Here is a 16,186-nt window from a genome sequence, read left to right as displayed (position 1 = left end):
CCAAGATCCTTCTGCTCTTCAACCCAGCTAAGACTCCTACCCTTAATATTGTACTCCTTCATCCCATTGGTCCTGCCAAAATGGACCACTACACATTTATCTGTGTTGAAGTCCATCTGCCACTTCTCCGCCCAGTCTTGCATCCTATCTATGTCACGCTGCTACTTCTGACATCCCTCCAGACTATCCACAACACCACAACCTTCGTATCGTCAGTGAACTTACTAACCCATCCCTCCACTTCCTCATGCAGGTCATTTATGAAAATGACAAACAGCAAGGGTCCTAGAACAGATCCCTGGGGCACTCCACTGGTGACCGAGCTCACCAGTGGAATACAAAATATTCCAAGGCACATTAGGAAACTGTCATGTTCCATGATGTTAGTAAGCATGGTTAGTATGTTTGCAGATGACACCAAGATCGGTGACATAGCGGACAGTGAAGAAGATTATCTAGGATTGCAACAGGATCTTGATCAATTGGGCCAGTGGGATGACGAATGGTGGATTTAATTTAGATAAATGCGAGGTGATACATTTTGGTAGATGGAAGCAGGGCAGGACTTATTCAGTTAATGGTAGGGTGTTGGGGAGAGTTACAGAACAAAGAGATCTAGGGGTACAGGTTCATAGATCCTTGAAAGTGGAGTCACAGGTGGACAGAGTGGTGAAGAAGGCATTCGGCATGCTTGGTTTCATTGGTCAGAACATTGAGTACAGGAGTTGGGACGGCTTGTTGAAGTTGTACAAGACATTGGTAAGGCCACACTTGGAATAGTGTGTGCAATTCTGGTCACCCTATTATAGAAAGGATATTATTAAACTAGAAAGAGTGCAAAAAAGATTTACTAGGATGTTACCGGGGACTTGATGGATTGAGTTATAAGGAGAGGCTGGTTAGACTGGGACTTCTTTCTCTAGAGCATAGGAGGCTGAGGGGCGATCTTATAGAGGTCTATAAAATAATGAGGGGCACAGATCAGCTAAATAGTCAATATCTTTTCCCAAAGGTAGGGGAGACTAAAACTAGAGGGCATAGGATTAAGATGAGAGGGGAGGGATACAAAACGGTCCAGAGGGGCAATTTTTTCACACAGAGGGTGGTGAGTGTCTGGAACAAGATGTCAGAGGCTGTAGTAGAGGTGGGTACAATTTTGTCAGAGAGTTATAGTAATAGAGTCATAGAGGTTTACAGCATGGAAACAGACCCTTCGGCCCAACTTGTCCATGCTGCCCCTTTTTTAAAAATCCTTAAGCTAGTCCTAATTGCCCACATTTGGTCTTTAAAAAGCATTTAGATGGTTATATGGGTAAAATAGAGCAATATGGACCAAATGTGGGCAACTGGGGCTAGCTTAGTTGTAAAACCTGGGCAGCATGGACAAGTTGGGCCAAAGACAGCAAGAGAGAAGGAGAGGGAGGGTGAAATGTTCTTGTCCATCACCGCCACGGGAACAGTAGCAGGCGGGGATGGACAATCCAAAGGTCCATTGACCTCAGGAGGGGTCTTCTGATCTTGGTGCAAATGCGCAGGAAAATCCTACCCTGAGCTTCTGCAACCTCATTGTTTTCTCTTCATCTGTCTGTAATCTTTGCCTGAGTGATGATGCAGCTGAGTCAGACGTGTGAGACATTGAGTTGTTAAACTGCTGGAAAAGTGTGGAATGATAAATAGCCATTTTTATTTTAAAAACTACAAAAAGCTCGATGCTGGAATGTATTAAACTGGGACAATCACCCTAAACTTCAGAATATGCGCATATCCCTCGTGTACAAAACACACATTCATCACAGGTAGTAAGAAGACAAATACATTTGTCTGTGACAAAAATATTAAGACAGCTGACTAAGAGTGTGGCCAATGAAATAGATTGTAAGGCACGTCTTTAAAGAGGAGAAGGAGAGATGTTTAGGGAGAGAATTCCGGAGCATAGGGCCCAGACAGCTGGAGGCAAAGGCATCAATGCTGGAGCGAACCACATGTAAAGACATCAGGTGGAATTTTACCACCTTGCCTGACCCAGAATCATTGAATCCCTACAGTGCAGAAGGAGGCCATTCAGCCCATTGAGTCTGCACCCAGCACAACCCTACCCAGATCTTATCCCCACAACCTCATGCATTTACCCTAGCTCGTCCCCCTGACGCTAAGGGGCAACTTAGCACGGCCAACCCATCTAACCAGCATGTCTTCCGGACTGTGAGAGGAAACTGCAGCACCCGGAGGAAACCCATGCAGAACAAGTGAGCCAAGCCGGGAATTGAACTCAGGTCCCTGGCGCTGTGGGGCAGCTGTGCTAACCACTGTGCCACCTCAGAGTAGGCGAGGTTGGCAGAACCACATCCTCCATTACCCACGGGTGGGATCTTATCAGCCTCAGGCATGCGAGGTGGTAAAATTCTGGCAATTCATTGACAAATATCCATTGTTAAGTCAGATCTTAGGCTAATCGATGGAGATTGTTGATGACTGAAGAAGTCAACAATTTCTTGTCAATGATTGAGGTGATAATCTACGATAATAAAAATGGAATGTCATGGAAAAGTCCAGGAGAACTGGCGGGATCTGTGGAGAGAGAACGTTTCCATTCCGGATGCCTCTTTACCTGTGGACTGTGGCAAAAGTGGGGAGGATTGAATGGATGTTCCAAAGTTCCTCTAGCATGTAAAGGGCGAGGGATTTGATTCGGGTGAAACCTATCACCTGAAACTGGAAAGTAAATAAGGAATCTTGATGGCATTATGGTGACATTGTCACACAAAAGGGACTTTTTTTTAACAAATGGGTAAGACTCCAGATTTACAGCAGAATAAAGGACCCTGCGCATCCCAGACATTCTCTCTTCCACCAGGTTTGATTCCTGGCTTGGGTCACTGTCTGTGTGGAGTTTGCAGTTCTTTCTGTGTCTGCGTGGGTTTCCTCCGGGTGCTCCAGTTTCCTCCCACATTCTGAAAGACGTGCTAATTAGGTTGCATTGATCTGAACGAGCGCCAGAGTGTGGCGATCAGAGGAATTTCACAGTAACTTTATTGCAGTGTTAATGTCAGCCTTACTTGTGACTAATAAATAAACTTTATTTTACTTTTCTTCCTACGGTCAAAAGGTACAAAACTCTGAGGTCACGTACCAATCAAACCAAGAACAGCTTCTTCCCTGCTCCAATGATATTTTTGAGTGGATATACTTTCTATCAATCTTTCTCTACACTTTAGCTATGTCTGTAATGTTACATTCTGCATCCTCTCCTTTCCTTGTCCCCTATGTATTCTATGAATGGTATGCTTTGTCTGTATAGCATGCAAGAAACAATATTTTTCACTGTATGTTATACATGTGACAATAATAAATCAAATCAAAGCAAAGTCCACATCTTTTTATTTTTAAACCTATAATGCATAACATAGTTAGGTCATTACAGTTGCTAGTTCATTTGGGACTGGAGTCACGTGTGGGCCAGACTGGGTAAGGACAGCAGATTTCCTTCCCTAAAGGACATTAATGAGCTATGGGTTTTTACGACAACCATTTTAATTCCCAATTTCTAACTTCAAATTTCACCATCTGCTGTGGTGTGATTCAAACCCTGCTCCAACTGGATTATTATCCCAGTTCCACAGGGATCAGTTCTGGGACCTCTGTTGTTCGTAGTACATGTAAATGATTTGGACGAAAATGTAGCTGGTGTAATTAGTAAATTCGCAGATGACACAAAAATTGGTGGAGTTGCGGATAGTGAAGAGGATTGTCAGAGGGTACAGCAGGATGTAGACTGGGTGGAGACTTGGGCGAAAAGATGGCAGATGGAATTTAATCTGACAAATGTGAGATAATGCATTTTGGAAGGTCCAATACATGTAGGAATTATACAGTAAATGGTAGAACCCTTAGGAGTATTGACAGGCAGAGAGATCTGGGCGTACATGTCCATCGATCACTGAAAGTGGAAACGCAGGTGGAGAAGGTAGTCAAGAAGGTATACGGCATGCGTGCTTTCTTTGGTCGGGGCATTGAGTTTAAAGATTGGCAAGTCATGCTGCAGCTGTACAGAACCTTAGTTAGGCCTCATTTAGAATATAGTGTGCAATTCTTGTCACCACACTACCAGAAGGATGTGGAGGCTTTGGAGAGGGAACAGAAAAGATTTACCAGGATGTTGCCCTGGTATGGAGGGCATTAGCTATGAGGAGAGGCTGGAGAAACTTGGTTTGCTCTCACTGGAACGACAGAGGGTTGAGGCACAACCCGATAGAGGTTTACAAAATTATGAGTGACGTGGACGGAGTGGATAGTCAGAAACTTTTCCTAGAGTAGAAAAGTCAAGTACTGGGGGCATAGGTTTAAGGTGCGTGGAGAACAGTTTAGAGGAGATGTGTGAGGCAAGTTTTTTTACACAGAGGGTAGTAACTGTCTGGAACGCGCTGCCTGGGGAGGTGGTGGGAGCAGATACGATAGCAGCATTTAAGGGGCATCTTGACAAATACATGAATAGGATGGGAATGGAAGGACACGGACTCTGTAAGGGTGTACGGTTTTAGCTTAGGCAGGCATCTGGAACGGCACAGGCTTGGAGGGCCGAAGGGCCTGTTCCTGTGCTGTACTGTTCTTTATTCAAACCATGCCACTGCCCCCAAATTGCTTTGTTACCTTCACTCGAAAACATCTCGGGTTGAGTAAAAGCTGATTTTGATATCACAGTTTGGCAGTGTGTGAGAGTATTGCACTTTACTATTACCACAGAGAAAGAGAGACAAGTATCTAATCATGCAGCTGTATTATGGCTTTATATTGATAAATTGACTTGTCAAGATACAATGGAATGAATGTCTGAAAACTTGATTCCAACTGATTGATTGTACAGAGGTCGCCTCTGTTGATTAATAATTTTGTGTGAAGGGAGTTTGCAAAGTGCCACTCAGATCAAAATCAGCAAAATTGGCCTCAAAATTACCAACCTCACCCAACGAAGGCACAGGGTGGAATGTGAGAGACTCAAATGCATTCTGAAGCAGTTAGCAAGTCTCTGCCGGTAGGGTTGGCACAATGCGGGTAAATCAGAGAAAGCACTGAACCTAATTACTTGGCATGGAAAGAATGTTCTTCCCCTGTCAGAGAGGAGTGTGAAGCAATGTGCTGACCTAGAATTTGCTGTCAAAATAACAGTGAGTCAAATGGTACTCAATGTTCTTTAGTCACAAATGATGCAGCGACATTAGGCTAAGGGTAGATGAGTGGGTCAGTCCAAACGTTGCCCAATTTGCATTGTTCCACAGTTTAACTTTATGATGATGAAAACTTACTGCTTCCACACGAATGAAATGTGATGACTTTTCTCTTTATTCTTTGACGGGATGTGGGTGTTGCTGACAAGTCCAGCGTTCCTTGTCCATCCCTCGTTGCCCTAGTTTACCAGGCCATTTTTCCAAGTGGAGTTGAGAGACAACCACACATTGCTGTGACTGTGGAGTCATGGGTAGGCCAGACCGGGTGAGGACGGCAGATTTCCTTCCCTACGAGGGGCTTCAGTGAACACAATGGGCTTTTACCACAATCATAGAATCCCTACAGTGCAGAAGGAGGCCATTCGGCCCATTGAGTCTGCATTGACTCTCCGATAGAGCATCTTACCCAGGCCCTATCCCTGTAACCTCCCGTATTTACCCTGCTAATCCCAGTAATCTACACATCTTGGGTCATGAAGGAATAATTTAGCATGGCCAATCCACCTAACCTACACAACTTTGGACACTGAGGGGCAATTTAGCATGGCCAATCCAGCTATCCCACACATCTTTGGATACTAAGGGATAATTTAGCATGTCCAATCCACCTAACCAGCACATCTTGGGACACTCAGAGGTAATTTAGCATGGCCAATCCACCTAACCTGCACATCTTTGGATATTAAGGAGTAATTTAGCATGGCCAATCCACCTAACCTGCACATCTTTGGACGCTAAGGAGTAATTTATCACGGCCAATCCACCTAACCTACACGTTTTGGAACACTAACGGGCAATTTAGCACAGTCGTTCCACCTAACCTACACATCTTTGAAGACAATTTTTCAATTCCAGATTTTTTTAATTGAATTTAAATTTAAGTTTAGGTGTTAGGAAGTTGTATTTACCTGGTTGATACAGATTAAACTCACCACCAAATTGTTAGCGTTCTCGATCCAATGCAAAACATCTTTGAATGATGGAACTGATGTTAATTGTTGCTGATTGATCTTTCTGAAACTGAAAATAAACTGCCAGGAATGGAGACTCATTCCCTCAGGTATTCATTATTGTTAGAGATTTTAAAAATGTCAAACTTCAATTTAATTTCAGAAACAAACTTATTGGTTAAGTAATGCTAATTGGAATACTGTCCAGTGCAGTTCCTGTTATAGACCCACTCAGGGTCTAATGTGTTATATTTCTACACACTGTGAACATTATCAGCTCGCACTTTGTGCAACGTAACAGGCGTGTGACCACGTGAGAGAAACTCTAACAAAAAGCAGATGCTGTCGGCAGCCCTGACACACCAAATTCTAACCCTTACATGGGAAGGTCAAACTCTTCCTCATTGGAGTTCAGAAGAATGACAGGTGATCTTATTGGAATGTTTAAGATATCAAGGGGAGGTGGGTAGGGTGGATTCTGACAGGGTGCTTCCCCTTGTGGGGGAATCAGAGAGGTTTACAGCATGGAAACAGGCCCTTCAGCCCAACTTGTCCATGCCACCTTTTCTTTTTAAATCCCCAAAGCTAATCCCAATTGCCCACATTTGGCCCATATCCCTCTATAACCATCTCACCCATATAACTGTCTAAAATAGAGTCTAGAACTCAGGGGAACAGTCTCAAAATAAAGAGTGTCCCATTTAAGAGGGAGATGACACAGAATTTCCTTCCTCCGAGGATAATTGATCCTTGGAATTCGCGATCCCGGAGAGCAGTGGAGGCTGGATCTTTGAATCAATTCAGTGTTGGGTTGGAGAGGTTTTTGATTGATAAGGGAGTGGAGGGTTGTGGGGAGAAGGCAGGGGAATGGAGTTAAGACCTTATTGAATGGCAGAGCAGGCGTGAGGGGGGGAATGGCCTACTGCTCCTGTTTCTGGTGTTCTGAAGATTATGTTGGCAGTGATTAAAACTCTCCCTCTGATTATCTCTGGGGGAGGTGATGGCATACTGCTATTACTGCCAGACTATTAATCCATGAACTCAACCAACACAGGCAACCTGGGTTTGAATCCCGGCAGCTGGTGGAATTTGAATTCAATATTAAAAAAAATCTGGAATTAAGAATCTACTGCTGACCATGAAACCATTGTCAGAAAAACCCATCTGGGTCACTAATGCCCTTTAGGGAAGGAAATCTACCACCTTTACCCAGTCTGGCCTACATGGGGCTCCAGATCCACAGCAATGTGGTTGAATCTCAATTGCCCTCTGAAATGGACTAGTGAGACACTCAGTTCAAGGGCAACTAGGGATGGGCAATAAACGATGGCCCAACCAATGACACCTTTGCCCCACAAATGAATAAAAAGACTCATTATTCCAGGGTGTGTCATTCAGAACTTTCTGAAATAAAGAACAAAGAAAAGTCCAGCACAGGAACAGGCCCTTCGGCCCTCCAAGCCTGCACCGATCACGATGCCCCAACTAAAAATAATCTTCTGCCATTACTTGGTCCGTATTCCTCTAGTTCCTCCCTATTCATGTACCCAACTTTATTAGCATTTCCCCCTTTTCCACCCTGCTCACCGATCTGGAACAGCGCCGAAATGAACCTGCTGAATAAAAGCCTGAATCGGGCGCTCCAGCTGCTGAAGAGAGAGTTCCGAACTTCCAACAGCCTCTGACTCAGAGCAGTGGTGGGGGATGGGGGGATGGGGGTCGGGGACGGGGACGGGGGGGTGGGAGAGGACGGGGGGACGGGTCAGATCATTCTCTGGTTGGGGAGGTGGAGGGGAGTGAGGCCAAATTGTTCTATGGTGGGGGGGGGGCGGTGTGGTGGGGAGGAGGAGGCAGGTTTGATGTATCTCTGAAGGTTTGGGGGGGGGTTGCCAATCATTGTCTTGTTTGGGGAGGGTGGTGCGATCATTAGCTGTGTTGGGGGGGGGGGGGGGCGCGGAGGGCTGATCGTTGTCTGGTGTTGCGGGGGGGGAGGAGGCAGGTCAGGTGTTCCTCTGGGGGGTTTGTGAGGCCAGATCATTCTCCGGTGGGGGTCGGGGACCGTTCTCTGAGATGGGGGGGGGGGGGGGGCGTGGGGGGGGTGGAGGAGGAGGGGCAAATGGATCTCTGATGGGGAGAGGGGGCAGGGGGGTCTGTTGCCACTACACGGGTGAGCGGTGTGGGAGAAGGGGGCAGGGGTCATGATCGGTCTGGGTAGCGGGGGTGGGGTTGGTGGTAGGTGGTTAAGAGGGACAGTGATGTCTGTGGGTAGTTGGGGGGGGGGTGGATAATGGGGACAGTGATGTGTGTGGGTAGTTGGGGGGGTGGATAATGGGGACAGTGATGTGTGTGGGTAGTTGGGGGGTGGATAATGGGGACAGTGATGTGTGTGGGTAGTTGGGGGGGTGGATAATGGGGACAGTGATGTGTGTGGGTAGTTGGGGGGTGGATAATGGGGACAGTGATGTGTGTGGGTAGTTGGGGGGTGGATAATGGGGACAGTGATGTGTGTGGGTAGTTGGGGGGGTGGATAATGGGGACAGTGATGTGTGTGGGTAGTTGGGGGGGTGGATAATGGGGACAGTGATGTGTGTGGGTAGTTGGTGGGTGGATAATGGGGACAGTGATGTGTGTGGGTAGTTGGAGGGGTGGATAATGGGGACAGTGATGTGTGTGGGTAGTTGGGGGTGGATAATGGGGACAGTGATGTGTGTGGGTAGTTGGGGGGGTGGATAATGGGGACAGTGATGTGTGTGGGTAGTTGGGGGGGTGGATAATGGGGACAGTGATGTGTGTGGGTGGTTGGGGGGTGGATAATGGGGACAGTGATGTGTGTGGGTAGTTGGGGGGGGCGTGGATAATGGGGACAGTGATGTGTGTGGGTAGTTGGGGGGGGCGTGGATAATGGGGACAGTGATGTGTGTGGGGGCCATCGCTCCCGCTTTTTGTTCCCGGGTCACTTTCTGCGGTTCGGGATCGATCTGACACGGGCGCGATTCTCAAATTGTTTTCCAACTGTGCGTGTGCAGTTCGGAGCTCCAATCGTTCTGGGTGCGCTCAACCCCACCCACAGCGCGATTCAGAGCCGCGATTTTGTTTTCAGGCTGAGTGTGTATGGGGTGGGGTGGGGGGTGGGGGCGGAGGGGGTGCACAGGTTTCCAAGTCGGATCTGAATTACACCCAGATTCAGCACTGAGAATCAAAATGGTACAACCAGGCCCATTATCTTGCTCAAACACACAAGGATGGAAACATTGATTACCAGCTGTATTTTCCTAATTGAAATTTTCAGCATTGATCAGCCTCACATCTTCAAGAACTCAACAAACTCTCCATTAAGCCCAGCACTGACAGACACAGGGTAATCGCTTAGCTCACCGGTAATGTGACTCTCGTTAGCCCGGCTACACAGTGCCAAAGAAAAATACTGCAGCGCAGTGGCACAGCGTTTAGCATTGCTGCCTCACAGCGCCAGGGGCCTGGGTTCGATTCCAGCTTGGGTCACTGTCTGTGAGGAGTCTGCACCTTCTCCCCGTGTCTGCGTGGGTTTCCTCCGGGTGTTTTGGTTTCCTCCCGCAGTCTGAAAGACGTGCTGGTTAGGGTGGATTAGCCGCACTAAATTCTCCCTCAGTGTACCCGAACAGGCACCGGAGTGTGGCCACTAGGGGATCATAAGCCTACTTGTGAAAAGTAAATAAATAAATGAAATCTGAAATAAAATCAGGAATTTCTGGAAAACTGCGGCAAATGTGTCAATATCTGTGGAGAGAAAGAGTTCAGGTTTTGTGCTTAACATGACTTAGAATAGTGATGAAGGGTCAAATTAGACAGGAAATGTTAACTCTATCCGGCCCTTCACTTTCTCACCTTCATCACCCATCTGGACATTCCATCCTTCTGACCCAGAGTGATATACTTGGGACCTCTCACAGCTGCTAGGTGGCATGGGGACTAAGATGCACCATCAAACTGGGTGGCACAGTGGTTAACATTGCTGACTCACGGCGCCAGTGACCCTGGTTCAAATCACAATTTGGTCTACTGGCTGGAATCTACACATTCTCCTCGTGTCTGTGTGGGTTTCCTCCGGGTGCTGTGGTTTCCTCCCACACTCCAAAGATGTGCAGGTTAAGTGGATTGGCCGTGCTAAATTGCCTCTTAATATCCTAAGATGTTCAGGTTAAGGGCATTGGCCATGCTAAATTAGTCCTAAGTGTCCAAAGATATGTAATTTAGGTAAATTAGCCATGCTAAATTGCTCCTTAGTGTCCAAAGGTGTGTAGGTTAGGTGGATTAGCCATGTTAAATTGCCCTTAATGTCCAAAGGTGCGTAAATTAGGTGGATTGGACATGCTAAATTGCGCCTTCGTGTCCAAAGGTGTGTAGGTTAGGTGGTAAAATGCGTGGGGTTATGGGAATAGTGTCTCTCTGCCAGAGAGTCGGTGCAGACATGATGGATTAAATGGCCTTTTTCTGCATTGTAGGGATTCTATGAATGACATTTTAATTTGATTTGATCCATTCCCTTTGAGGTTTTGTCTGTTTTTATTGTGGTCTCTCTTTAAGGGGGCTGTATATCAGTTAATGTATGATGTGGGGGTGCCGGCGTTGGACTGGGGTAGGCACAGTGAGAAGTCTCACAACACCAAGTTAGAGTCCAACAGGTTTAGTTGGGATCACGAGGTTCTGGAGCTCTGCTCCCTCAACTGGGATCTTAGGTTCCTGTCACACTATCTGTAACCCCCACGACTTGCCTGGGCTTGCAAAACCTCACTAACCATCCTGGCTTGAGACAATACACATCTCTTTAACCTGTGCTTAACCCTCTCTCCACTCACACTGTCTGTACCTGTAAAGACTTGATTATTTGTTAAGACTCACACTCTAACCATTATCTTGTAATTGAGTTTGTATATATGCCCTGTTTGCGAACCCAACTCTCCACTCACCTGATGAAGGAGCTGCACTCTGAAAACTTGTGCTACCAAATAAACTTGTTGGACTTTAACCTGGTGTTGTGGGACTTCTTACTGTAAAAGAGGAGGTTGAGGAGGAATCTGTTCAAAGGGTGCAGGGACTGGAGGAAAAGGAAACCTAGAGGTCATCGATACAAGCTAGTCAAAGCAAAATCCAATGGGGAATCCAGGTGAAATGCCTTTACCTGGAGACTGGCAAGAACGTGGAACTGGATGAAACAGGGAATGGCTCAGGTGAATTGTAACGGTGCATTTAAGAGAAAGATCAATAAACACATGAACAGAATGGAGTAGAGAGTTATGCTGATAGGTTTAGAAGAAGGAAGGTGACCCAGGTCACATGTGGAGCATGAATGTTGGTATATATTTAGTGGGCTGAATGGTCTGTCCCTTTGCTGTACAGGATAAAGGGATCAAGCTACATGGAGGGAAAGTGGGATTGCGATACTGAAAGTGCATGTTCACATTGAATGGTGGAGCAGGTTCGAGGGGCTGAATGGCCTCCTCCTGCTCCTATTTTTTATGTTTCTATTGCAGTATTTTTATGTGATATCTGCATAAAAAAACCTTTTCTATTGGAATAGGGATCACCGGGCAGGAATCAGGAGCAAGAAGTTTGCATTATTCCTGCCTCCTTAACCTGTCGCTTCTCCTGGGATTGGGATCAGCTATTGTAGCAAAGCTCAATGATCTAATTTGTATCTTCCTGAACTCATAAAATCCCTACAGAGCAAAAAGAGGCCATTCAGCCCAGCGAGTCAGCAGCGACAACAATCCCACCCCCGGCCCTATCCCCATAGCCCCGTGTATTTACTCTGCTAATCCCCCTGACACTAAGGAACAATGTAGCATGGCCAACCTGCTCATCTTTGGGCTGTGGGAGGGAACCAGAGGACCCAGAGGAAACCCACACAGATACGGGGAGAACGTGTAAACTCCAAACAGTCACATGAGGCTGGGATGGAACCCACGTCTCTGGCGCTGTGAGACAGCAGTGCTAACCACTGTGCCATCATGCCATCCGATTAGTTTAACTAAATTCTGTGCAGTGCCACAAAGGGATCTCACCTCATTGAATACGAGCTGATGATTTCCTCCACAGATTAGTTCTAATGCGGCTAGACGCTGACTAGCCTGTCACAGCCCAAAGCTGAGAAATCTAGACCCTGATTAATCACATAGCCAAGTAAGTCCTAGTCAGAACTCTAATCTGCCAATTACAGAATAAAACCAACTCTCTACACTCTTGCTTTCTCCATGGGACAATGATTCAGGGGATGGCAGAAAGGGAGATGTAACCTCTTCCCGATAATTCTATCTGTGGCATTTGATTGTCCTTGTTCATCCTGTGTCCAGGTCAGATCATTCCATAACGCACGTCTCCATTTCCTCACGGTAGTTTGAACCTCCACAGTGGGTGTTTCGACTCTGGAAGCTTTTATGAGGGTGAGGCTTTGGCCAAATGTGGAGGAAACAGCAAAAAGGCAATTTTATCGCCTCATTTGTCAATCATCCAAAATATACAGTCTGCAGAACGAGTGTTTATATGTTTTTAAAATGTGGTCGATTCGAAATGAAGGCATGGCGCAAAGCAGTTGGCAAACTCATTCTGGAGACAGGCTGGGGGCTGAACTCACATTTGATGCCTGTACATCCCACGGTTGCTGGTGCCCATCTGCCAATGCCAGCTGGCCTGGGAGCTAGTGTCGGGCTCTCACGCATCCATACACGGAACACTAACATTTTCACATTTGCCACTTGTTTCTGTTAATCAGTAGTAGCCCGAGTTTAGATATTAATCTGCGCTCTGTCCAAGAGTAGACAGAATCCCAGGTGACTCCTGTCCACGTGTAACCAGGAGTGTGTGCTTTCCTGTTTGTGTATCACCACCCACACGTTAAACAAGCAGATCATTAAGTAGACAGCTGGCCACGGGGGCAGGAGGAGCAAACAGTCTACATGTGATAAATGAACCAAATGAAACCAAATGGTCTTTCTCATGCATAACTCCAACGAGATTGTGTTGGCCAGAAGTTGTTTCCTCAACTGTAATGTTGCAAAATCACACCTACCCTTTATGAAGCAAGACTTGGACTGTTATCAAATCTGTGACAGAAATATAGATATGTATTTAGAATGTATCTATGGCACGGAGACAGGTCCTTCAGCTCAAACTGGTCCATACTGACCAAAATGCCCATCTAAGCTAACCCCATTTGCCTGCATTTGGCCCATATCCCTCTAAACCTTTTCTATCTATGTGTCTGTCCAAATGTCTTTCAAATATTGTCAATGTCCCTGCCTTAACCACTTCCTCAGGCAGCTCGTTCCACACATGTACCACCCTCTGTGTAAAAAAACTACTCCTCAGGTTTCCATTAATTCTTTCCCCCCTTAACTTAAACCTGTGCCCTCTAGTTATCAAATGCCAATCAGCACAAATTTCCTTAAAGAAGTTTATAAAATTATGAGGGACAGAGATAGGACTGACAGTCAAAATCTTTTTCCCAGAGTTGAAATACCTAATACTAGAAGGTGAGAGTGAGGAAAGATCAAAGGAAATGAGAGGGGCAAGTTTTTTTACACAGGGAGTGGGAGGTGTCTAGAATGTGCTGCCGGGAGGGGTGGTGGTGGAGGCAGACACGATAGAGGTGTTTAAGGGGCTTTTAGATAAGCATATAAATATGCAAAGAATTGAGGGATTTGGAGCAACAGAAGGGTCCGCGGTTAATTTGGCATCATGCTCGGGACAACATTGTGGGCCGAAGGGCCTGTTCCTGTGCTGTGCTGTTCTACAAATTGGAGGATGAGAGATAAAATTATGTAGTCCCACGAAAATCAATCCCACTCATCCTCCAACTCCCTCAAGCCTGGTGACCTTAGACTTCTCCATCCTGTCCCCTTCCGCCTGTGGTCAGAGGCATCCCGTGACTGGTAACACTCAAGGTGGAGGGGTAGTTATCCCGGGTTTGAGATTCCCCCCCGACACGAGGTGCAGTGAAACTGAGAGAAAGCGAGTCACCGCCTGTGAATTAAACAGCCAGCTCTGAGAGAGAATTAGCAGTCATAGATTTTTCCATAAAACAGTTCCATTTTTATAGGTCCTGTCAGGTGTCATGACTCAATGTCATTTACAAATTAAAAAAAACACAAAATCTTGTTAGAGGTTTTATTGAGATGCAGCTGTTGATTCATTCTGGGAGCTGCACACTTTCCTGAAGTGTTATTGATTTAACATAAATGAGCTCTGCTGCCAATCTAAATATAGCTGAATGCAGCACATGCATTTTACTGAATGTGCGCCTGCTACACACGGAGCAGGGAGAGAAATTATTATTCATTGAACCCCTCGATGAACTGCCAATGTGACTCCTTTCCAAGGTGGAAACGGTGTAATCGCAGAGGTGCCGTTACTCCAGGAGTTACTGGTCAGCAGGGGTTGGGAATATTTCATTTCAAACCGAAACAGGGAATGTTACTGCTGGGAGAATTACAGAAACTGACTCAGAGGATTATTTATTTAAACGGGTGGCCTCATTTTGTTTACTAGCAGCCTGTGTGGAACCTTATCAGAAAGCTCTCTGAAAATCCATGTACACCACATCCACTGGTTCCCCCTTATCCATTCTGCTAATTACCTCTTCAAAAAACTCCACCAGGTTAGTCAAAGATGATTTCCTGTCAGTAAATCTATGACTCTGCCCAATCCTACCAGGGATGCACTGGTCTAGTGATGTTGCTGCCGGACTAGTAATCCACAGACCCAGGGTAATGCTGTGGGGACCCGGGTTCAAATCCCACCACGGCAGACGCTGAAATTTGAATTCGATAAAAATCTGGAATTCAGAATCTGCTGATGACCATGAAACCATTGCCGATTGTCGGAAAAACCCATCTGGTTCACCAATGTCCTTTAGGGAAGGAAATCTGCTGTCCTTACCCGGTCTGGCCTACATGTGACTCCAGAGCCACAGCAATGTGGTTGGCTCTGAAATACCCTCAGGAATGGGCAATAAATGTTGGCCCAGACACCCACAACCCATAAACGAATATAAAACAGAGGCAGTGAGGTAGTGGTATTGTCACTGTGCTACTAATTAGTTAGTGTCAGAGGGATTAGCTAGGGTAAATGCATGGGGTTACGGGGACAAGGTCCTGGGTGGGATTGTGGATGGTGCAGACTTGATGGGCCAAATAGCCCCTTTCTGCATTGTCGGGATTCTATGAATTAAAAGAAATGTGTTATTTTGTAAGTGCCCAGTTAGGTGGATTGGCTATGCTAAATTGCCATTTAATATCAGGGGGACTAGCGAGGGTACATGCATGGGTTATGGGGTTAGGCCCTGGGGGGCATTGTGGTCAGTGCAGACTCAATGGGCTGAATGGCCTCCTTCTGCACTGTAGGATTCGATGATTCTATGAATAAAAATAATTGTTACTTTGTAGGTGCCCAGTTATCACATCCTTTATATCAGATTCCAACATTTTCCCTCCGACTGAGATCAGGCTCACTGATCTGTCTTCTCTCTCTGTTCTTTTCTAAATAGTGAGGTTAAATTTGTTACTCTCCACTCTGCAGGAACTCTCTGGTTAGCTGTAAGCTCCAGGCCCAGGGACAATACTTGGCAATTCCCTCAGTCCTGTCACAAAGTCCAATTGCTTCACTTTTCTGGGTCAGTTAGAGGTTAAACTGGCTCTGTAAAATCATACCCATTTTTTTTTAACAGAAGTGACAAATCAATTTGCGCCTCTCACCGTCTGCAGACAGACATTTTTGCTTAAGCATTGGATATTGGTAATATTGTTGGGAGATTGGACGGCGTATTACTGAACTCAATAGTGCGAGGATGCTGAATTGATACACTGGTTTGAGATGTCACAGTCACTGAACAGACCCTGATTAGTTCGTTTCCTTTCCATGGACCAATTTCACCCTCACACTGTCAGGATAAACTGGTTAGAAGCTCATCTCGATGCTTTTACACTAACGCTGTGTCATTGGCAATAAACACAGAGCCAAAGGAAACATTGGGGTCAGGAA

At 46.1% G+C, this 16,186-nt stretch overlaps 1 protein-coding gene across 1 annotated transcript in view; it reads right to left on the bottom strand.

Moving 5' to 3' along the window:
- LOC145362106 (leucine-rich repeat and fibronectin type III domain-containing protein 1-like protein) overlaps nucleotides 1–16,186 on the bottom strand; it is a 247,542-nt gene that overhangs the window by 44,806 nt on the left and 186,550 nt on the right. The window lies entirely within an intron of this gene.

The sequence above is a fragment of the Carcharhinus amblyrhynchos genome, unplaced genomic scaffold (genome assembly GCF_965287045.1).
Source record: "Carcharhinus amblyrhynchos unplaced genomic scaffold, sCarAmb.v2.hapA scaffold_37, whole genome shotgun sequence".
Taxonomy (NCBI): Eukaryota; Metazoa; Chordata; class Chondrichthyes; order Carcharhiniformes; family Carcharhinidae; genus Carcharhinus; species Carcharhinus amblyrhynchos.
This window is presented reverse-complemented; position numbering and strand designations above follow the sequence as displayed.